Below are 12,177 nucleotides of genomic sequence, written 5' to 3'. Positions count from 1 at the left end.
AAAGACCAGGCAGGAAAGGAGCCAGAACTGAAAAAGAGCTGGGTAGCACAGGCCTGCTGGCCTGCATGCGAATGGTACTGAGTGGGGCACTCTCAATATTCACCTCAATAACCCATGTCTGAAGGCCAACTGTTGCAGAGTCCCCTGCCACCAGCCTAACTCTTTCCTGCCCTCCTGGCCTCTTCCCCATGGCACAGAGCCCCTGGGTCCAGCCCCCACGTACCACTACCCTTTTCTTTTACACAAGGAGTCAGTCTCCCTTTCCTGCAGCCCATGGAAAGCACTGTCTGCTGAAACTGCAAGAACTGCACTCGGAAGCAGCGTGTAATTGTAAATGAGAGCAACTGGAGTAAGCAGAAGATGAGGAGCCTGAGTTCAGCCCGCTCCTAGGTCAGTCTCACGGCAGTTACTTCCCTGCCACAGGGCAGGGTGAAGTTCTGCTAAACTGGCAATGCAGAGTTTACCCATTTTTTTCATGTCTCTGCCAGGAAAGCCAAGCAGGTGAATCCATCCAACTTTTAACCTTGCAATGGCACCTTGGTACTGAAAAGCCCCGTGCCAGACTGGGCTGAGACTCGAGCAGGGAAAGGCAGTGACGTCCCCATCTCAGGGCCAGCTGGAGGCACTGTCATGACAGAGACTTGAACAGTCTCAAATTCCTGGTCAGTTTTTGGCATTGTTTCCTTTTTAGCAGTTTTCCCCTTCTCTCTGTATTCTTTGGCTTTTGCAAGTGTGCTAAAGCAGACAGATCCAGCCGTGCCTCAAACAGGGATGGGGCTGCACAGCTGCCCTGTCACCCACAGGGCAGATGTGGCTAGCGGTGCTTCAGGCAGGCACAGCTCCCCTTTCCCAGCTACATACTGCTATAGGGCTGTGCTTGGGTTTTAGTAATTGTGAAAGGTGCCACACTGACAGACACCCTTTTCAGACCCTCAGGGAAACCCATGCTCCCACACAACCTTCATCTACCAGCAACCAACCTGCGAAAGGTGAGAGGTAGCTCAGCTCCCATGTGAGAAAGGCAGGTAAAAGCATGTGCACAGCCCTATGGCTAATGGAGGGGGAGCTTCACACTTACCACCACATCACCTCCAGCAACCGCTACCAGCTGCGAAAAGCCAGGGGTCCCAGCTGCCATGCTGCCCTCTTGGCCATAGGTCAGGTCCAAGTCCCTCTCTCAACATCATGCAAATGTCATTAAAGGAAGAAGGAGGTGGTGGGAGTGAGGAGGCGGGGGGAAACTTTTGTTAAGACTGTGGAAATTTTCAGTAAAACGAAAACAAATTGCTCTAAGTAAACCATTTGTCACAGTCTGATTACTCTGCTGCCACTCTGGGAACACCAATTTGTCATGCTAGATCAGGATAACAGCAGGCTGACTGTACAAAATGGCATGCTGCCTTCTGGCTTTTTTGCCTGCAACCGGTGAGGGCAGCGGGAATCTCCTGCAGCTCCTTCCTGGTACCCCATCCCTCCTGATGGAACAGGCACACGCTTGGGTCCCTGCAGCCAGTGTCACACTGCCGACAGCCCCCTACTTCCCAGCAAGCGCTTCCACCTCCTGGTACTGCAACTCCACCTGAGACCTGTCAAATATACTGCTTATACTTATACTGCTTATACCTATACTGCTTATACCTGCGTGTCTACCTAGACAACAAGGTGTCCATGGCAGGGATTACTTCTTGCACTAGTGTGGTGGGTTGACCCTGGTTGGATGCCAGGTGCCCACCAAAGTCGCTCTATCACTCCCCCTCCCCAGCTGGACAGGGCAGGGAGAAAATATAACAAAGGGCTCGTGGGTCAAGATAAGGACAGTTTAATAAAGTGATAGCAAAGGTCGCGCATGAAAGCAAAGAAAACCAAATGATGTTATTCTCTACTTCCCATCAGCAGGCGATGTCTAGCCACCTCCTGGGAAGCAGGGCTTCAGTACGTGTAGTGGTTGCTCTGGAAGACAAAAAAACGCCCCCCTTCCGTCTCCCTTTACTTAGCTTTTGTATCTGAGCTGACGTCATATGGTATGGAGTATCTTTTTGGTTGGTTTAGGTCAGCTGTCCTGGCTACGTCCCCTCCCAAGATCTTGCCCAGCTCCAGCCTGCCGTTGTGGGGGGAAGTGTTGGAGAGACAGCCTTGATGCTGTGCCAGCACTGCTCAGCAGTAGCCAAAACACTGGTGTGCTATCAACACCTTTCTAGCTACTGATGCAGAGCACAGTGCTATGAGGGCTGCTATGGGGAGTATTAACTCCATCTCAACCAGACCCAATACAACTAGTGGTCAGCGTAACACTGCCCTGAACTGAATTTTGGTACCTAAGTGTCCTGGCAATACACCTACTGATCGTCTCCTGTTTGCTATGCCTTCAGGAACACCACAGCTGAGCCTGCAGCGCTTGCTGGCCCAGTCCCAATCCACATTTCCCTCTCCTTGGTGATACCTGAAGAGTTTCAACAGTTTGTAGGTGGAGCAATTAAAATAAAACACACACACACAGAAGACAAAAAATTGCTGCAAGATTCACAATTAAAGAGATGCTTAAGGAAGGAGTGTTAATGCAAAGGAGCAAGAAGCAAAGATAAGCCAAAATGCATAAAGCATGGGAAAATAGCAGAAAAATCCCAAGTCCAAGAATTAAATTCCCTTAGCTTCACCATCTGTAGCTAATAAACAATTATTGGAGTCTCACCTGCTTGTGACTTTCTGGAATTATGCAGCAGTTTATAATGCTGAAACAAAACAACTCCAGTACAAATAAAAATATCTTTCAGCCAACAAAAAGAAAAAACCCTCAAAATGTCATTTTGGGTAAAATGGTCCATTCAGTCCAACACAAAATCCTTCATCTCATTTTCAGATTATTGGCCCTAAACCTCTTCTCCTTTTAAATTTGTAGGTCAGTATTTAAATAAAGAAATGCCTTTTTGAAAGGAAAGCAAAACAACAAACAAGTTTTGTTTGCAAACCACAGGAATGAACTAGCTGAGAATTTCCTATTTATTTAACATTAATAAATAAAAAGGGGAAAATCAGAAAGATTTTAGATTTCAGAACTTCTCCTTTCTCATTTTGGGGCTATTAGGCCTTGCTGGGTCCCCACTGAAGCAGTAAATTATGTCAGTTCTCTTCCACTTTCTGATATATTCACTATTTCTCAAGAGCTTTTCCCACTGCTACTCTGGGCAGTCTTCAGCCAGCAGCAGGCAGGACTGCCTGGACCTGCCACCCGCCAGCACTCTTCTCACCCACAGCTGATGCACAGTCCTGGTCCAATTTCTTCTTTAAAAGCCACAAAACCTGGGAGAAAGAGGTGAGGCGGGATGCTATAAACACATCAGTTCCACAGAACAGCAGAAATCAAACCTTCCTTTCAAAGCATTAGAGTCATCAGTGAAAGAACTATGGTGTAATTAAAAAAAAAAGTAAAAAAAAAAAAAAAAAGTATTTTAAGGGCATGGGAATACTTCATGCCAAGAAAAAGCAGCATATTCCCAAAATTACATAAATGCCTCCTCGTTCTCACTCACAGGACCAGAGCCCCCCAGGAATGGCACTGAGCCTGTAAGCACAGCAATCTGCTCCGCCACGCAGGTCCCCACGATGCTGAGCCGTCAGGTAGCGTGAGATGAAGCGTTTAATGGAAACTTGCTCAATGCGGAGACTGGTGGCACTGGTTATAGTGGAAAATGCCACTGCTGGCCTTTCTAAGCATTTTTCTCTCTGCTTCTAAAAAATGTAATGTACCTTCAAATATTAACAATTTTTGTTCTAATTGAAGGGAAAGGCCTTTAAAAATAACCTTTCCCTGGGAAAAAATGAGAGCTGTCACTACAACTAGCAACCTCTCACACAAAGAAACGCTCCCTATGCCAAGCGCAGTGTTGTTATTGGTGCTTGTATGGCACTGCATCCCACCTTCATACTCTCAATCTGTATGGAAGCAGGTTGACTAGTAACAGAAGATGAATCAGCGACTGAAGCTCCTCAAGAAGTAAGCCAGGTGCTGGGCTGGTTGCTGTTACTTGTCCTAGTGAAGGTAGAGCTGTATTGTGCACACCGTGATCACACCTCTGAGACACAAACAGAACAGGAGTTTTCAGTCTTAGCTTTCCTCCTGGTTCTTTGGTATGGTTGACCAGAACAAGGGCACCTCAGACTGGGTATCTTGAGATACTCTAACCCTTCATAGAGCTGCCACATGGATGCTGTACAGCACTGAGGAGGTCTAGAGGGAGATAAGGTTGTTGGGGCAGTGCCAAACCACGACTAGGGCTTACTGCAGAGCTGTGGTGCAGAGCAGCATGCTGCAGCCCATGTCATCTCCCCAGCCCTGGGCTAGGATGGCACTACAGCTAACTGCAGAAACGGGTACACAAAGCAAGAGTCCCCAGAGCTGTATGTGAAACATTCAGCTAGACTGCCAAGGGGTGAATATGTTCCAGCCCCAAAGGACCAGGAACATTATGCTGAGTATTAAGTACAAGGTGGGAAGTCTGAGGCTGAGCAGAGAGCAGAGATGAGGCAGCATTCCCTGAGAGACATGGTGATGTTCCGAGGCTTTCATGTCAGAGTGTTTTTTGACACACACACACGCATAAGTGAGATACGGAGCTAATTAGACCTGCAACAGAGCTCTGCTCTAGCAAGACTATAGCTGATAGTCTGTATGGGATGTGATTCCTGCTGTAACATTTTGGATTCAAGGCAGGCAATATGGACATAGTATGTTTATCTAAGGGCTTCCAGGGGCTGTAAACATCAGCATTATCTTTAGTAAGGATGGCAGTAAGATTTAAATTTTTAACTAGGAAAAACCTGACAGCAGCTGTACAGTGTAAGCTGTCCTCTCCACCAAGTGTATGGGGGGTGGGAAGGGGAACAGGCAGAACCCAGCCCATTCTGCTGCTTCAGAAGGACCCTGAGGCACAATTCAGGATTTACACATCTGACATCCCCCATGTTTTAAAAGCATGATCGAGTGCACTGTGATTTATCCAGAGGTAAACATGACATCCTAAAGAATAGTGCATGAAAAACTTCAGCTACTTTTGAAAGTTGAACTGAGTAGCAGCTGTGGCTTTGTTTTGTTGCTATCTGAGTAGTGCAGAATAAAATACTGATGGAGCAGCAAATACAGACTGGGACTTGTCTGACAACTGAATACAGTGCTGTGGGGCTATGCCACACTACTCACTCATGACAATCATCACCACCCTTTGACATTGCCATAATGATGCCCATTTGCACATCATCTCACGTCGCGATATTGCATGAGGGTTTCTCAGCTCAGCAGCTAAACACGGACAGAGTGGGGCTGCACAGTTCTTTGGGCTGCTCTTGCTCACTTTTGTAGCCCCTTGAGTATTAAGCCTAGATAAGTGATGGCTAAGCAAGAAACCAATCCCTCCCTGGTTTCACAGCTGGGCAGACACTTTCTCCTCAACAGTCGGGTTCAGAAGCCCCTGGTTTGTACTGTAAGAGCTGTGTATTCCCCCCATGCTGACAACAGGAATGAAGGTGAACTTGAAAAGCTGGGGAACAACCTTTTGTGCTACATTATTTGTTTTATAGGGTGGAGATTTCACTCCTGGTATATTTGAAAAATGTTTAGCAGAAAGGGACAGATCTGTACGTATGAGTTCCAGCTAAATATTTTATAGCAGTGTCCTGGGTTTGGCTGGGATAGTTAATTTTCTTCCTAGCACCTGGTATAGCACTATGTTTTGGGTTTAGCATGAGAAGAATGTTGATAACACACTGATGTTTTCAGTTGTTGCTAAGTAGTGTTTAGACTAAGTCAAAGACTTTTCAGCTTCTCATGCCCAGCCAGCAAGAAGGCTGGAGGGGCACAAGAAGTTGGGAGCGGACACAGCCAGGAGAGCTGACCCAAACTGGCCAAAGGAATATGCCATACCATGTGATGTCATGCCCAGTATATAAACTGGGGGGAGTGGGGCTGGGAGGGATCACCTCTTGGGAACTAACTGGGCGTCAGTCAGCGAGTGGTGAGCAATTGCATTGTGCATTACTTGTTTTGTATATTCCAATCCTTTTATTATTATTGCCATTTTATTATTGTTATTATTATCATTTTTAGTTTCTTCCTTTCTGTTCTATTAAACTGTTCTTATCTCAACCCACGAGTTTTACTTTTTTTCCAATTCTCTTCCCCATCCCACTGCGGGGGGGGGTGGGGGGGTAGGGGGGTGAGCAGCCGGCTGCGTGGTGCTTAGTTGCTGGCTGGGGTTAAATCACGACAAGCAGTAATAATAATAAAGTACTGTATTACTTATAATAGCAGTTGTATAAATTAAATGCATGGTGTTTCAATGCATGGGCAAACAACCTCTGGGAGCACTTCTAAGGAACCCACAAGAAGTAAGAAAGGAAAGAAAGCACATATAAGCTCTATAGCAGTCAGCACACTTGCCATTTCCAAATGGGTCCTCACTGCATATTAGATACAATTTTCAGGGCTCAACAAGTAAACCCCTACTGATTTAAGCATTGATATTACCTACAAGGAGATCATCATGTCCTAAATCTTAACAGTTTTCTTAATCCACTTTTATAAAGCTTTAAGTAGCCACTTCTCAGTCACAGGGATAAACATGAGTGGTTACTGCAGCTGAGAGAAAAAGTCTTACTGGAAGGAAGCTAGGTGATTATCAATAGTCCTTTAAGTCCTAATAAAACAGCAAGAGCTGGTTTCCTCATCCTGTCTCTGGGTCAGTTCCAGAAGACCACACATTCAAACCTACACAAGTGAAATGCTGGCAAAACCAAGAGAGTAAAACACAGCAGTGGGAGATCAAGCTACAAAAGGGATTTCTTTTCCTCCACAGAGACCATTAGCTATATCATGTTAGTTGCCAGCCTAAGTCATCAATTCACCTTCATCATATTAGTCACAAGCATCTGTCAACAGCTGAGCACAGCTCTTGCAGTGAACACACTGCAAGGTAATGGAAAGAGAAGTGCTCATAATTCAAAAGGCAGGTTCAGCATGTGCTCTAGTTCAAAGAGCATAGAGAATTTCCTCTTTACCGTGGCCCTGCAAATTCCAATTGATCTGAAACCAACTCACATTTTCTAAATGTTGCTGCTGAGTTTGAACTTCAGTGAAAAATCCATTTGCTAGGAATGAAAGTTGCCAATTAAAATCAGTCTGTTTATGTTGCTTTGGGGAGCCGAGGTGGAGACAGAGAGAGAAAGGAAAAGCCAAATAACTCATTAAGTGATCTACATTGTGCCAATAAAGTTAGCAATTATAATTATCCTAATAAGACTTTCCTGCTTATATAAGCCCATCCATTCAGGGATCTCGAAACACTTTGCAACCATTAATGATGTTAGCTTCATAACATTCCTGACCTTGTTTACAGGGGAGGAAATTGAGGAAAAGAGAGTAAACATCACCATTTTCTGTAATAGCTTTCATTTTGTAACTGCCTGTAAAGTTTATACCTGAAACTAAATCACACTTAAAAATCAGGGTCAGTTCTGAGCTCTTGAGCCAGTAGCAGTCCTTGACTCACAGTGTGAGTGAAAAAAAAAACAACCAAAACCCCAAACTAAAAGGCTAGCGAGAATTGTGTAAGCAGGGAAGGCCTATCTGCAAACGTTCTGCAAAGAGCATTGGGTCACTGAAATTTGTCACCTTGGAAATGTGGCAGACTCAAGGAGAGAGCTTCTGCCTTGGGTCCTCATGCAAAACCATCCCTCCCCCTACCTCAAACAGTACTCACATGTGGGATGTACGTTATCAGGGTCCACTTCTCCAAATCCACAGCTCTTGGTTTTGGCTCCTTCTCTGAAAGGAAAAATGAAATAGAAGCAATGTGAAATCTGGGAGAAGAGAAGAGAAGAGAAGAGAAGAGAAGAGAAGAGAAGAGAAGAGAAGAGAAGAGAAGAGAAGAGAAGAGAAGAGAAGAGAAGAGAAGAGAAGAGAAGAGAAGAGAAGAGAAGAGAAGAGAAGAGAAGAGAAGAGAAGAGAAGAGAAGAGCCTGAAACAAATAGTTGAACACATTGCATGTATGCACCTAGGAGAAAGCAGGATTTGAGTAGCAGCTACCATGGGTTTCTCAAGAACAAATTGTGTCAAACCAAAATAATTTCTTCGTGTGAGAGGGTGATAGGTTTTGTAGGTAGAAGAACAGCAGCAGATATCACATATCCTGACTTTACACATTGTTTTTTATAGCAGTCTCATAGCTGAATTAAGGAAGCATAGGGACTTCACTTTGCAAGGAGAATGCAAAAGTGGTTGGAAAGCAGTACTTGGAAAGCAGTTATCAGTGTTTCAGCATCAAAACAGCGGTATGGACCCCTGTGATCCACAGGGAGCTGCCCTGGGTCTAGGGCTATTCAATACTTCCACTAATGATCTGGATGATAAAACAGAGAGCATGCTTATTAAGTCTGCAGATTATTCCAACTGAAGAAGAGCAACACATCCTTTAGAGAACAGACCTGGAATTGAAAATGATTTAACAAATAAGAGCTCTAGCCCCAGCAACCAGAATGCTCTTTGACAGGACTGAGGGCTCCTTTTGCCTCCAAGGTACATGAAACAATCCTCCAGCTCTCTTCAGCAGGAAGGCGGCCTTGGTGAAGCATCATATTTGGGCTCTGCATTTCTAGAAAATCAGATGCCATCTGGGAAGAGCTTAGACTGGAGCACTGAATAGGATCAGAGGTCCAGAAAACAAAATTTATGTGGAAAGGACTGCAAGTATTTCAATGGTTTACCCTAAAAGGGGAAAACTGAGACAGGACCCAGTAACAGTCTTCAGGTATGGTAAAAATTTTGTTTTCTACTTCTGTGATGGATGAGATAAGGCCTTTCAGAGGAGGGTTCAGAATGGACAAGAGAGGCTCTTGCATTGGGCCAACATGGCAACTATTAGCCAACAACCCATTCCCTGCTGGGCTCCCTGGGGAGAGTCTATGTTTCTCTCAAGGGACTATACAGGGCACCTAGTGAGATTAGCCTTTTTAAGCTGAAGTTGGCCTTTAGAAATAATTCACCTGTGTTATGTCTGTAAGCCCATTTGGGCTTGCTGTAGGGCTGGTGTTGGAGGAAAAAGGCCAGCAGGCTTGTGCAGGAGTTTGGGATCAGACACGGTTCAAAAATAAGGGAGAATTGCAGCTTCCATATAGGAGCTGAAAGGAGAATCCAGGCAACAAAGAGCAGGGGGATGGAGTCAGTTGTTTTATACCAGAAATCCAGAATCCATAATGTGCCATATTTGCTAACTGTTGTTTTAGTCAAAACCAATTGCCAGGCATGTCACAGGAAGCCGGGCACCTGTTGAGAGCACTGGGGACAGGGACACAAAGATGACATGAACAGCAAAAAGAGCTGCCCAGTCAGTCTGGAAAGCCCCAGGAACAGAGCTGCTACCATCCAGCACTGCAAACTGCTGCACTCATTTCTGCTGTGGTGCAGAAGAAACTGAGGCAGGGCATGGCTTAGCCCTTCCATCACCATAAATCTGAGGTCTCTAAAGAGTCTACAAAAATGCATTTACATTGGCAGCCCGAATTTTAGAGTTTAACAGAACAAGGACGTTACTTTTAAGACACAGAGGAGCTTGTTGGGGTTTCCAAAACTATTCTTCTGAAAAAAGAAAAGAATTCTATCACTGCAGACCACTGACTAATGTGCTAGAGAGAAGACCCATCCCACAAATTCTTCTTTGTGTGGCTCTTCTCCACCCAGTAGTATTCTTCTGAAAATGAAATTAACTTTCTTGCTCACATCATTGAAATTGCCTTCACAACCAGATAGCCAAATAATGTTAATACTAATTTTAATTCTGAAAAGCATACAAAACCCGGGAATTTTCTCATTATTAATGGAGGAAAAACCTATTTAGCATATCTAAATGAAAAGCGTAAGATCGATAACCCATACAATAGCAATCATGAAAAAGATACAAGATGGAATTATTCTCTCAGGGCTTTTATCAAGGTAGTTATCACGTTAAATGTGAAATCCACCCAGAAATCACTTGGAGAATTCAGTATTCACATACTTCTCTACTGTAAATAATTCCCCATGCAACAGTAAAAATTCTCTGTTTATGACTCCATAATTCATGTTGTGTCAGCAATTAGCACTCAAAGTTATAGCAGTGTGCTAGATTTTTTAAGAGAGGAAGTTGCGTATTGCAGGCAGCCAGCCTGCTGCCTGATTTGCCAGTGAGGCTGGAATAGAGGACAGCACAGAAAGTGAGCAGTGGACACCCAGGGAAGGGGATGTGGACCACTCACACTCATGCTTAGTGCTTCCTCAGCTGCAAGAGGTTCCTACTGACCTCAAATGAAATACAGGCGTGAAGCTGCTTCCCACATGGAAAACACTGCTGTACACTTCAGGAGAATTAAAATGAAGACTTTCCTGTGCAAGTTTAAAAGCAGCAAATTCTGGTAACACCTTTGTCAGAGGGAGATGGGTAGCATCAGGCATTATATACTTTCTGTTTCAAAAGGTCTCCTAATTAGGTATTACAATGTGTTTTTCATTGTGGAGAAGCTGTTTTAATTGCTCCTAATATTCCTTGGGGAGAATTACTGCTGTGCAGAGAGCAGATCGGCATTCTGCTGCCTCACACCCATGACAGGAGAAGAACAATGTGTCATGTTGCTAAAAATACATTGTGGTACTTCTCAGCTGGTCTTCTACAAAAAAGAGATGGCCCACTAAGGTCCAGTGAACTCCAGAGTTCAAAATAACCCCCTTCCTCTATTCAGCCCTTGCAACCATGGCTTATGCTCATGGTAAATCACTATCTTCAGGAGGCTGCATACAGCATAAGAGGGATCAGGAGGCAATCTTCATTCATTCCCTGCCTGTCTCTGCTTCTTACTCATAGCAATTTTGTTATGCTCCCGGACTCTGGGTCTGTGCAGGGAACATGCTGAGGAATAAGGTGAGCAATTGTGTATGATCTAAAATTTGTCTGACCCCTCCATATCCAGCACTAAGCTATATTTCCCAAGAGATGAATTTTGAAGGCAATATATTTTTGTGTTCCCAAATTTTCATCTATCTGGCCATTTTAAAATCATAGAAATGGAGAAAAAGCACTTTTTAAATGGTACTTTGGAAATTATATGAAAGGTAAGCCTCCACAAATACAAGCTCCAGCCTTCCCTCAATGGAGCCAGAGGTAAAACCCAGTAAATAAGAATATCTGAATAGGAACAGACTTAAGCGCTAACTCCAAAGGTGGTACCATATGCAGGGACCATCCTTCAAGGTCTGTTAATGGCATTAGCAGACAATACAACATAAGTGTAGTAGGAGAGATGCACTGATACCCTTGGACAGGTTTGCGGGGTGCTGGCAATGCAGAACACCTGTAAGATTCAGCTTTGCTCTATGGGACAGACTGAAGCTGTTCCAGTCATTTAATGTCACAAATTTACCAAAGAAACCGGAAGAGTGGAAAATGAAAGAGAGTGAGTTGGGCAGATAACACACATCTATTATTTACTTCTAGAAAGTTCAGAAGTCTGACACCGGAAGTCCACATTAAATTAATGTTTCTTTCCACATTCATTAACACAACTGCTATTTTCATCACACTAATGATAATTCATTACTACTGTGCAGTGTCTTTATATATTCTCATGAACTGATTTTATGCATTGTTATTTGTAACTAAATTAGCAATAACAGGCAAATGAAATCCCAGAACTTGTTACAATAATGCTGTTTGGAGTAGACCCTGATATCCTTCTTTAAAGATATTCTCAGATGCAGTGAGTCTAAACTCCTCCTCCAACCATGTTTGTGGTTGTCATCAATTAGACCCTTCTGCAGGACCAGAGGTGGTTGAAGCCAACAGGAACAAGGGTCCAGGTGGAAGCTAGCCGGGTAAATATGGGCTGCATAGTCTACTTTAAAGCTGTTTAGCCTATTGTCTTGGGAAACATAAACTTTGGTTAAGAAAGCCACAACTGAAACCTAAAAGCTTAAGCAAATCTTGCCAGTCTCTAACCAAACAACCAGGGAGAACATTTCAGGAACCAGGAATTCCTTAACCTAGCACATAAAGACATAAAAAGATCCAATGGCCAAGGAATAAGGCTACACAAATTCAGGCCACATTAAGCTTTGTTTTCTTTTAATAGTCAGAAGTAATTAACCACTGAAACCATTGGCCT

This window comes from Haliaeetus albicilla, chromosome 4, assembly GCF_947461875.1.
Source record: "Haliaeetus albicilla chromosome 4, bHalAlb1.1, whole genome shotgun sequence".
Taxonomy (NCBI): Eukaryota; Metazoa; Chordata; class Aves; order Accipitriformes; family Accipitridae; genus Haliaeetus; species Haliaeetus albicilla.
The sequence above is the reverse complement of the archived record's forward strand: the minus strand, read 5'-3'. Positions refer to the sequence as shown.